At 50.6% G+C, this 12,445-nt stretch overlaps 1 pseudogene; it reads right to left on the minus strand.

The window, feature by feature from the left end:
• Positions 1-10,396: 10,396 nt before the first annotated feature.
• LOC101442015 (sorting nexin-6 pseudogene) lies at positions 10,397-11,308 on the minus strand (annotated as a pseudogene).
• Between the last annotated feature and the right edge of the window lie 1,137 nt (positions 11,309-12,445).

The raw sequence follows: 12,445 nt of genomic DNA on the forward strand, positions 1-12,445 counted from the left end.
GAAAATCCAGGGAGAAAGTCTCTTTCAGAGCGACACACAACGTGGATTCTTTAAAGCTTGCTTCTCTCTGTTACTTTGCATTTCCAGGCAGCCTTTCTCAGCTTCTCTTCACAGATCCATTCCTAGAGAAGCACCTGGGCACCATTGATAGCAGAAGAAAATGTCACCCCAATATTTCTTTGGGGACCAGAGACCCGGGAAGGATTCTTCTGGTTCATGTAGACTGAGCTTAGCCTCTCGTTTTTCTAGTCATAATGCAGAGAATTGGGACATTGTCCTGCATCCAACAACTGTTTTATTTGAAGCACCACTGTTGTGGTGATGTTTACTGGTCACCAACACCATGATTTTACTTCCTTTTTCAGTGGATGCCTTTGTTCCTGAAGAAGTGTTTGCTCTTAATGGGACCTTGTGTCTTGAAGTTCTTTGCCTACCGCCAGGCCTTCCGGTTGTGTTCACTCTTTCTGTTTACCTCTTGGAAGCTGAAATGCATGAAGGTTGTCTTGCTGTGCTGTCGTCTCTTTGAACAGCGGTCCAGCCATCTGATTGTTCATTTCCTCTTTCCACTCCCACTCCCAGGGAAACAGAACTTGCTCCAGCTTAAGCATATGGTTGGTGTTCACAGCTGAAAATGGCCAAGCTATTGAAGTCTGATTGTAATTTTAATGAAAGCTCATAGATTTGCCCCAAGAAGAAAGCAAAGTGCTAGAAATCCCCAGATTTCCGGGTCGTCTGATCACGGAACATCAGCACAGCCCTGGCTCTCTACTTTTTGACAGAATATAAATTAATGAGCACAATTTAAAAATATGCGCCTTAAAATTTTCGAGGGTCCAAAACATACTTTACATATCTGGTTCAAAAAATTCCTTTGAACTTAAAAAATTCTAATTTTAGTGTATTGGATTACCAAATAGATTCTAAAAACAATTGGCAAAGCAGTTCATGGGACTGTCTTTTCAGGAAGAGAGTGGATGGTGTTGCCACATACTGCACCTGCATTGGAGAAAACGCACTGTGGCAGAACTCTGAAGCTGGGGTGCCGCCCTGGTCACACTCTGACCCCTGGCTCTACCTGGTTCGTCATAGTGATATCAGGAGGGGAGTCGCCAGGGATTTCGTGCAGATAAAGGGTTCTGAGAATGGCTGCACCATGTTTTTTTGCCACTCCAGGGCCTGCCTAGCATGTGTCCTGTCCATGGAGGTTTCAAATAAATTATCTGAAACAGAATCAAGCTAACGGGCTATTCACCATCCAGTCGACTTTAGCACAGTTAGGCAGTGAACCACACATAATATAGAGTAATGGTGCTCTGATGGCTAAACTTTAATTTCTTCTTCCACAGGAGTTGATGATATCCTCAGCCAGCCGGGTTGGGAATTACCACTTGCTCATCTTAAAGGACTCACGACCTGCTGATTCTATGAGGGCATCCTCTGGACCATCTTAAGTCATTCCTCTTTGGAACTGACTGATACTCATATATGGAGAGAAATAACTATTTTAAGCTTTTTAAAAAAGTCAGAAACCTTTCTGTACTTAGGCAAAAACCTTGAAGTTCACCATAAATGCAGAGCTTTCATCAACCGCTTTCCGAGTGGCTTTATCCCCGTCTACCATTCTGCAAAAAGGCCTACTGCTGTTGTTTCTTACCCCAGAAATGGAGTTGTCCTCGGAGTGATGTTCTCTCTTTATCTGGGTCTCTTGCTTGAAGACATCTTTGATCCACCCACTTGGCAGGGATGAGAGTGATATTTTTAAGTTTTTACCTTTTGTTGAGCTAAGGAGCTTGAAATTTGAGTCCAACCTGAAAAGCCTTCTCTATGGTACAGAAAGTCTTTTTTTGACACTTCTCATAAGCCTTTCTGAATGGAGACCCATCATAGATTTCCTCATTTCACACATTCTATAAAATGAGCAATACCGCATCCTGAGAGAGGCTACAGTTTTCTTCTCTAAGTGTGTGGGAGGAGAACTCAGCAGATGGACGGCATAGGGGAGGAGATATCTGCAATTGAGTTTTTTCATGTCTATGTTTTAATAGCACCAGTGGCATGAGGAAAATGTGACCCGGAGTATGTAGGCTGGTCCAGAGAAGAAGATGCAGTAAGAGCCTCTTCCTTCCCTTTCGTTTTTTCAAGGTTCAGAACCCTAGTCTGTCAGCACACTCTTTCTCTGTGCTCCTTGCCATGCACTGACACTCGATGGCTTGGGGAAAACATCTTGATCATGCTGGCATCCTCAGCCCTGTAGACTGATGCTTCAAGGAGGTCCTGTTCAACGGTTCCCTTTTCCACCACACTGTTCACACAGCCAGGACAGCCCAGCACGCTTGGAGTGCCACCCTTTCTCCTCTGCCCTTCCTGGGTCTCACCCCCTTTAGCAGCTGTCAAGCTCGGTGACATGGAGTTCAGCATTTCCTCCAGGGGAACCGTGGCCTCACCCGTGGAGGCCCACAGAGGCCCAGTGAGAAACAAACTTTAGTTAGACGACCTTGAGTCAACAGCGCTACCCTTAGCCTCCTCTGAAAGATGGTGACAGAACCATAATGAGGGGCCACATGGAAGGGTCAGAGTCGTTAGGGCTAGGAAGGGAAATCCTTCCCTCAGGAGGGCGAGCGGGCCATGCCCCTGTCGTGCTTTTAGCCCTTTTCTGGCTTCAGGGTCACATGAGAATCGCGACCTTAGGGCTTTGGCACGATCAAGGGACCAGGTGGAAGTCAAGGGTTTCTGAGTCTTCTTGTGGTTCCTTTAATGCCTTGTTTGATCTTGAGCAACTTCCTCTAAGAGTGAGCTTCCCAGAACCACGGCCGGGACGCTTCCTGCTGGATATGCACACTGCTCTTTTTGGCTAGAGGAGTGTGAAGCATATCATATGGCCTTTATGCTTTAAAAATTGTTGCCACTTTGCTTTTTATCCTGGCTTGACGTCACCCTACAAGTTTGCCTTCTGTCCACCCCCTTCTCCCTCTGGCCCCCTGTGAGCTGGGTCTCGGGACCCTGCAGGCAGAGCAGCCCCATATGCCTGTCCTCCTTCCCCTGTAAGGTGAGAGCACTAGCAAACAGGTGTGGGTTTTAAGTCATAATGGTGTGGGCTCACTAGTTGGACTGCCCTGATAATCAGAGATCTCGTGGACACCCCAATTCGATTCAAATTTATGTGACAGACACTGTGCCAGGAAAGCTGGCAGCTGGATCCCCTTTCCTTGCTTTCCAGAGAACAGAGCCAGGATTTCAAGAAGAACCTCAAATGGGTGTGTTTCCCGGCTCCTGCTCTGCCACCTGCCTGGCAAGTGCCTCCAGACGGGGCAGGTTAGCTCCTCGGTAGTGCTTCACGCACCCTCGGAGCTCAGGTCTCCTTGGTCACTTTTGTGGACTGAATTGTGCACCCCAGTGTGGACATCTTCTTGGTCTCAGTCCGCATTGTCATGAGTGTGGACCTGTTGTACCTAGGACCTCTTCAGGATGTTAAATTGAGCTGTGGCCCCAACACAACTGAGCTGGGCCTAACACCAGGTTCCTGGAGCCCTTTACAAGCAGAAAGAAGATCGGGGAAGCCAGAGGGGGCAGGAGAGCTGGACGTCAACGTAGCCCCAAGAGAAAGGAGAAGAGGCCGCCATGTGCATCTCCATGTGACGGGAAAGCTCAGGCCTGAGGACCGTCGGCAGCCAGCCCAGAACACCACAGTTTTGGGAAGAAAACGCCGCCCCTGAAGCCTGGAGCCTGGGCTTCTCCTAGCCGCAAAACTGTGAGCCGATCCTTTCCCTTGTTCATACCGACCCATGGCACGGCGTTGATTTCAGGGCCCTCCTTGCAAAGGGCTAGCTGGCCATGCTTTGGCCTCTCACTTCCCCAGACCCGTTAGTTTCTAGTCCTGTTCCTTACTTTTATGCACTCATTTCCTGAATCCTTGGGGGAGATGCTGGAAGGCCACCTGCTCAACGGACCTCAACTCTGCTGGAAACTTCTTGCTTTGTGATGCAGGCCACGCCCCATTGCCCAAAAACGCTTATGGTGCCAAACACTCACTCACTACCATGACCGCCCCCTATCCTAGGATTCTCCTTGGTCAATCTCGTGAACCGTCTTCTGGAGACCCTGCCATCAGTTCGCTCATCACTCCTAACCCTGGGTGAACATGACTCAGGTCCTGCTGAGATCCTCCACTGGAAGCTTCATCCCAAACAATCACACCTTCCTCCTGGGAGGGATTGGAGTGCCTCTGTGATTCCCCCTGCCTGGCCAAGCAGCTGGATCTTCTGGCTTGTGAGAAGATGGACAGGGATTTTCTACGCAGCCCAGCAGGGGAGTTCCCTGGGAGTTTCTAACAGGCACGCAGATGGGGAGCCACAGGGAGCACTTCTGAGCTGGTGTGGCGTGGAAGAATCAGAAAAAAGAAACTGGTCCTGGGGAGTGGATGTAGCCCAGTGGTTGAGCGCCTGCTTCCCATGTGCAAGGTCCTGGGTTCAATCCCTGGTACTTTCTGGAAAAAAATAAGAAAGACAGAAACTAGTCCTGAAAGAATGGGACCTTTTAATGAGATCTTAGCAGTGCCTGCAAGAGTGGGTGCCGAGGGACTCTTGCAAGGTCATTTAAGCCGGAAGTCACACCGAGCTGGTTCTCCCGCCGGTGCTGGGGTGCACATCCCCTTTCTCGGCGAGGTGGCCGTGGCCCAGCCACGCTCTTCAGAAGTGGGTTTCTGACACTCTGCTCCCAGACCAGGGAGGTTCCTGAAAGAAAAGGGATCTTTAGGACGGAGTTGTGCAGCCAAGGGCCATCTGAAGCCCACCCCTACGTGGTGGCAGCTGAGAGTAAGAGGAGAGCAAAGCACACATAAAAGGGAGTTGCATTTGTTCTCCCAACCCCGACGAACCAAACCGTGCTGGGTCAGAGTCTCCGCCTTCGGAACTGCAAGCTCGAGAGCAGTCTCTGTGCTCGTGTCAGAACGTACTTTGGTGCAGATTATGATTTAAATGCAGGGCATTTGGGAGCCCTACGTTCTACTGCCTGAAAATCACAAATCTCGCACGTGCACTTAGTCCTTTTACGTCGTTTCTAGTTTAACGACCAGACTGTGAATTGAGCAAGACTTTCCGGTTTGGGCTGGAAAGGAGGGGCTGGGAGGTGAAGAAACCTGCAGACTCAGTTTTCCAGCTTGCGGCCATCAGCGCGGGGACGCCCGTCTCTAAAAGTGGTCTGGAAGCGTCGTGAAAACTCCACTTCTACTAACAAACCCGTCTGCACCTCCAAAGCGGGGTGCCGGGGGCCGCGGCAGGCCTGGGTGGGGGCTGCGCTCGGTGCGGGCTGAGGGCCGCCCGGGGGTCCCGCGCTGGCCCTGGTGAGGCCCTGCCCTGGTGCCGGGCGTGCGCCACCACGGGGGAGGGAGGCAGCGCCCTCCACTGCGGTGCGCTCGGCCTGGAGGCGGCCCTCGGCCCCGGCTAAGTCCCGCCAGGTCATGAGGCGCCGGGGCCAGCGGCCGTGCCTTTGACGGCTGGCCCTCAGGGAGGCGCAGTGGGGAAGACGCGGGTTTCAGGTCTGCACAGCTGGCCGGCTGCTTCCTCCTGCTTCATGCCATTTGAGAGCTGCTGTTCCAGCTCTCCCCACTTCCCTTCACAGCGCTGTCCAAAACCAGAATGTGTGCTTGGGAGGGGTTCACCGTTGTTAAATGGTGGAGGAGAGCAGCGCCCCGAGTTCTGGCCTATAGAAGCGCAGCCTGGCGCCGGCACCCGGGGGAGCGGCCGCCGAGCAGACGCCCTTGCTTCCTCCTCCCCCGAAGCGGCCCTGCTCCAGGCCAGCCTCAGGCCCGCGGCCTGCCCGGCTGCCCCTCGGGTCCCCTGGGTGCCTGTGGCACCTGGCCTCCGTGAACAGGGCGTGCCTCCTGGCGGGGCGCTGCCGCCTGCGTGCCTTTCCTCCCTCCTGACTCTGGGCTGGGCAGCCCCTGGGCTGCGCCTGGAGGCGCGGAGCCGCCATGGTGCCCACTCCTGGGGCAGACACCCCTGCGGGCCCCCACCCTGCCCCCAGGCGGCGCTGCCTCACCTCCAGGCGCCCACTGTCCCTGCTGCCATGTGCACGTGTGCACACATGCAAATGTGCAGTACATGCCCACGCACACACACATGCACACACCAACACATGCAAATGTGCAGCACACACATATATGCATACACAAACACTTGCAAATGTGCAGTACATGCACACACATCCACACATGCACACAAAATACATGCAAAAGTGCAGCACGCACATGCATGCACACATGCACACACAAACACACAAATATGCCATGCATGTGACACACACATCCACGTATGCACACACAAACCCATGCAAATGTGCAGTACATGCACACACGTCCACACACATCCACACATGCACACACACAAATGTGTGGCACACGCATACACACAAACTCACATGTACCCATGCATGCACACACGTGACCAAGCACACCGCCTCTGTGCGCACACAGCCGGCTCCTGGACCTCTTCCATGCTGGCCTCACCGTCTCCCCTTCAGAGCAGCCGCTCACACCCTGGCACACGTCCCCTCGCAGCCTCCTGCCCTCCGCGCCCTCAGGAGCGCTGCCTGCCTGACAGGGGCTTATCTGTTCCCTGAGTCTCCTGCCTGCCACCCCCAACAGCCGGCAGCTGTCAGCTTCCTTATCTGTGCATTCACTGTTCTTAGCACACGCCTGTCAAGTGTAAGACAAATGTCTCTTGAATGAATAGATGGAGGAATAGAGAAGGGGGGAGGGAAACCTAATAAATGGGTCTTCCCTTCTTCATAATTTTAAATTAGGGGAAAACTTTCAAATGCACAAAGAAATACAAAGATTAAACAGAGAATGCTGTCAGTGAATGGATGAGAAACCGCCAACGTGGACCCTCGCATGTGGTTTAGAGACTTTGAGTAGAACATCTACTGCAGGATTACGCCTACAATGAAAATGCTTGCCTTTCAACTGGGAAACAAACAAAGAAATGGGAACGTAAGCATTCCAGGTGAGTTTCCAGAAGCTTCTGTCTGATAAGCCCTCATCTTTCTCTCAGGACGCACTCTAACCTTTCCCATCATACTTGGTGAATCTTATTTCATGAATCCAGCTATGCGACCTCAACAACATGCATTTATTCAAAAGATACTTTAGAAAACCTCCTTTCCTTTGTTCAGCCTCGAAAATAACGTCCCCTTCTCTCTTCCTCTCATCCTTCCAAGTCTAGCTCAGTCCCCATTTCTACCCGTGGGCCCAGCGCCCCTCGTGGGGCTTGGGAGTGGCCAGCGGTACCCTGGAAACTTCGAGACCCCCTGCGATCAGCTGGGTCTCGCCGTATTTCACCTGGGTGGGGAAGGGCCCTCTGCCCTGTCTCACCACCGGCCTTTGCTGGCTGTGGCAGCAGCAAGGAGTGGGTCCCCCTCCACGGGGCGGGCAGAGCCCCCCTCCCGCTCTGCCTTCTCTCAGGCCCGGCTCCCCTGAGCCCGCGTTTTCAGGGAAGCAACACCCATGGCACGTGCAGAATTCACCGACGCCAACTGACGTTTTCCCACAACTCAGTTGTCGGTTGCTGCACCTCAGAAATAATGATCTAAAATCATTTAGACTCGTTTTCCCGTGACGAAACATTTCCATCGGATGAAACACAGATCCGAAGAGTAAAGCACCTTGGATAGATGAAAGGTCGACACGCGCAAAACACGACTGCGGCCGGTGGCTTCCCGGCGCCCACTCAGCGCCGCCGCGGTCCCGGCGAATGCGGTGCGGGGGTCGAGGCAGCACACCCCGGGGCAGGGCCGCGACAGCCGCGGGGCTGAGGACTTACGCTGGCCTAGAAGATAAGGGCAGCAGAGCGGCAGTCCCGTGCCTCTGGACCTTTGGAGGGACTTGGGGGAGAAGCCCGCGTTCTACCCGCACAGGTGAAGTTTCACGTCTCCATTTAGTGAAGAAATTTAAAAATGCCAATCATATTCCTTTTCCTATTGATTAGACAATTAGAATTCCCAGCCCTGCCTTCAAACAACAGAATCATCTTTAAGTACCTGCAGAGGAGCTTTTGTGAGGAGACGGGGTGTATTGGATACCAGTTTATTTGTCAGGTGTGAGGTACACAAAGATTCATCTCATCACCACGTGGGGCCCTCTGGCCTGGGGGTCTATGGGTTGGTAACGTGGTTGAGAAGCTAATTCCATGATCATTGTAGCAATATTCCAAGGCCTTGCCAAGCATCTCTGAGAGTATTTGAGGCATCTAAATTAATTTGCATATACTTGCATTTTAGCCACATATTTAGGGTGTGGACGCATGGCCGGAGCAGAGCAGGAGTGTGGCTCCTGGAAGGCAGGTCCAAACCAAATCTCAGGCTGCGGTCTGTTTCCGTGTGCAGGGCTGGCTCCACATCGCAGGTGTGTTCATTATGCTATTTCACATCCGTGCAAAAATAAATCGCCTGTGTTTAAAGCAGAGCCCATGCCTTTAAGGGATAGGATACCCCGTCTTAGAGTAGCCCAGGTAAAGGGGGAGCACAGAACGATGCAGCCAGGGGTGGGCATGAAGAAGCTTCCAGAGTCAGAGAGTTGGATTTCCCAAATCAACAGTCTTCAGATTGGTTGAAGATTTATTAGTTAATCACTTGCTCCTGTAGAAAAATATGAATGTGAATAATGTTTCTACCCTAAAGGGAATGCTCTACCTCAGGAGAGGAACTGAAAAGTTTTCCTGTTCATGTTCTTTTCCAAATGCAGGTTACAATGGCTCAATGGTGGCTGTTGCCACTGGGCTAGTGCGGGGCCAGGACAGCCTGCGTGGGGCCCCCGTGCCTGGGCTGTGAGAAGCAGAGGAAGGGGAGGTGAAGCAACAGGCCACCTGGGCCAGCCCGGGGGTGCTGGGGATGGTGGGGGAAAGGGAGTTAAATTAGTCATGTCCAGATTTAACCTGGTCCTGTGCACTGGAGTGGGAAGTGACAGCTGCTGCTCCAGGGTCTTGGTTGGGAAGAGTGCCAGTCCGTGCCAGGTGGGAATGCATGTGGGGGTGGCACCTGTGCAATTGATTCCATGCCAAATTCCAGCCACAGCTGGGGGTACAAGGAGAAGATTCAGTGGCAAGATGGGGCACAGGGCCACCAAGAGGCTGGGATTGGGGACAGACCCCTAAAGAATTCAGGAGAACCCTTGTCTGGTGGACTTGGCCATGGTGCAAGGAGCAAGGAGGTGACCTGGGCTTACCTCAGCCTCCCTGGCAGTGAGAGAGGTTTCAGATGGTGCCAGCTGGCAGGTCAAAACCTCCTGACCTCTGGACACTCTGGCCAGGATTGAATGGAGAATGCGATGACTTGGCTCTTGGTGAGACCAGCCAAGGGAGAAGCCAAGAATGAACATTGAATACAACAGATTTTGTTCTCCTTTAATCTAGAAACAAAATATCAAAGCCAGACATCAGAGTCCTAAGAAAGCACATATGCTAAAAACAATGGAGACAAAGGTGATTTGTCTCTTTGAGCTGGAAGACTTTGCTCTGCAGAGTTTATCTTCCCAAAGGCAAACCATTTATCAGGTTCTGAAGTATTAGGGAGGTCGTACAAGGAAGAGAGTGACCCAAGTCCTGGCACTCGCTGTGCAGAGCTCTAAGATTCAGCAGGCTCTCTGAGAATCATCTTCCTCTAACAGAAATATTCCAGCTTGATGATTTACCCTGATCATGGCTCTGGATCAGATTCTGTGTGTCAACCTAGGTGCCATTTGGGCTCACCCAAGCCTTTTTTCTTTTAACTATCACTGTTATCACTTTATTATGCAATAATTGGTTTAGTCTACAAATTTAAGGTAAACATTAATACATTTGTTTCTCAGAAATCATACTTATAAAGATTACATAAAGTCTGTCCTAAAACCTCTAAAAAATGCTCATTGATTAAAAATGTCTGCTTAATATTCTTTACCAGAATACATGAATGAACTAAGGTGGTATGCAATGTTTGTTTGTTTAATAACAAAATTAAGAAAAAGGAAAAGGTAATGGCAATTTTCATCCCTCCTGAACAATGTACATTGAAAGGGTTAAACTTCAGAAATTACTTAAGGGTAAATGATAATGGCAGCCATAAAGAATAGTATTTATAAAATAAACCTAAGTACAGAGGCTACTTTTTAAGAAAAGGACAGAACGTTGGGCTTTTGAGTGGGAAGAGTGCACGATGACCGGCCGCTGGTGAGGAGCAGTGGGCGCAGCGGGGCAACGCTCCACCACGCAGACGGGAGCACCTGTGGACGGCACCGCCCTGCTGTCTATCAGAAAAAAGGAGCACGTATGCACTTGGCCCACTGTCTCTTTTTTTGCTTTCAGTGAGGAGTAATTGCCTAACATCATTAAGAAAACAAAAATAAAATCTGAAGGCAGGCAGCCTTTCAAACAGGGAGGAGGAGTGCAGCTTCCGTGCCTCCACTTAGCGCTGCCAGGCAGTTCTGCAGTAACTGAAGCTTACCCTTGCCATGCTTCGGCTCTAATTCTGCCAGTTCCACTAATTTTTTTTCTGAATGCAGCAACTCTTCTTGTCTTGAAATCTGTAAGTTCTTGTTTTGCGGATTCAGATATGTTTTTTTTCCAATTTCTGAGAACATAATTGTCGGGAAATTTCAGCCTGCAAAACGTCTTTATTTTTTGCTTTTGCTTAATCCAGTGCTTATTAGCATTTTCATGATCTACTAGTGACCTAGATCTTCCATAGAGGAGATCCTTAGCAGCTTGAGGGTCTCTTAAGTGATATTTTAAAAGGTCAGAAAGTTTGAAGTCCTCTCAGCAGACACGTGCCTGTATTTTTCTTGTTTTATCAAATAGTTCTGAAACTTTGAGAAAAAACTTGCATATATCTGTAGAATCCTGAGTTCCTAAAGTGTATAATGAAGAACCCATTCTATTGTATCATCTGCAGCACTTTCATGTGATCATGTCATCCTATCAGGTTTAGCAGATGCATCCTTAACTTGGCTATGATATTGTAAGAGAAATGTTCGTTCATGAGCAAAGAAATCATCTCCACCCTTTACTCCTGAAACAATTACTCCATCTGCTGATTTAACCATGTTTTTAAAGACGTCTTCAAGTTTTTCTTTTTTCTTTTTTCCTTGTACACTCAAATCTTGATTATACTCCAAGAAGACATGGAAATTTAAACCTTTTCTCAAAATCGGATGTGCTGCCACACGGCACAGGAACACGTCTTGCGTTGCAACTGTCTTCTTGAATATTGCCAAATATTCAGCTTCCAGTTCCTGCTTCATCTTTGTGAATTCTTCCTTCATCACAGATCCTTCTCCTCTTCCAAGCTTCTGTAGCTTTTCCCTTGCAGTATCTACATCAGGTCTTGGTGGTGCTGGTGGAAGAGAGTCACCTGCACAGTTTTCATTTTCAAGGAAGGAATCGTGAGGCACCATAAATTCGAACAACAGAGAACTCACTTTTGTTTACAATTTGGCAATGAACTCTTCATGTGCACAGTAAATTTTACTTTATCTGTCTCACAAAGGGCAGTATCCCTTTGACAATCCCTTTGTAGATCTTCCTCGGAGAAGAAGCCCGGGCCGGTGTCCAGCCCTTAGGGGGCAACGGTGCCCGGTGCGCTGAGAACGAGGGTGGGGCAGGGAAAACAGGAGAAGACACGAGTGCTAGGCCGGCGTTACCCCCGCGCCACCCCGCGCCAGCCGGCCCCACTGCATGCCCAGTTCGGTGCCACCTGAGCCTTTAAGATTGAAATAAAATGGCCTCACTCGCACCTCACATCCCCTAAGACTCGCGGTGAACATGAGTAATCTCTGAGGTGGTTTTTTTGGGGGGTGGGTGGGGAGGGAGGAGGCCATCGGACATGGGGTCCTCTGGCTCCAAGCTCTACCTCGTTGAATGACCTCAGTCTGTGACTGACATTGCCAGGGGACATGCTCTCTCTTCTGCCCCCTCCACTGCCCTCTGTGTCTCCAAAGGGCGACCCGTACGAAATGGTGAAAGCTGCACAGTCCCAAAGCAGCTCTGTGCCAAGGAGGGCGGGCGTTCAGGCTGCTGGACAATTCTAGCTAGGCTGCGGACCCTCACGGCAGAAGCCTCGAGTGCTCCTGTCACAGAGCCCCTCTCCGCGGCCAGTTCTCCAGCCGCCAGCCCCCGGCTCTGCTCCAGGTCCCCACCTCCCTTTTCCTTCCTGCCTCCCCCGCCTCCTTCTTATCGGAGAAGACCAGTCTTCTCTTTGTTTTACTGACTCCTTCCAGACTAGTGCTTTTCAAGTTGCAGGTTGTGGCGGGTGAGTAGGTTGAGAGATGCCCTCCACGGACTGAAACAAGCATTTTAAGAAAGTGACATTGAGTCCAGTAGAAAATGCTCAAGCGCGTTGCTGAGGATGAGGTGGGATTGTGCTGTAGACGCCAGCATGCCCTGAATCACACTGCTTTCTGCAGATCACGGGCTGTTTT

The sequence above is a fragment of the Dasypus novemcinctus genome, chromosome 5, assembly GCF_030445035.2.
Source record: "Dasypus novemcinctus isolate mDasNov1 chromosome 5, mDasNov1.1.hap2, whole genome shotgun sequence".
Lineage (NCBI taxonomy): Eukaryota > Metazoa > Chordata > Mammalia > Cingulata > Dasypodidae > Dasypus > Dasypus novemcinctus.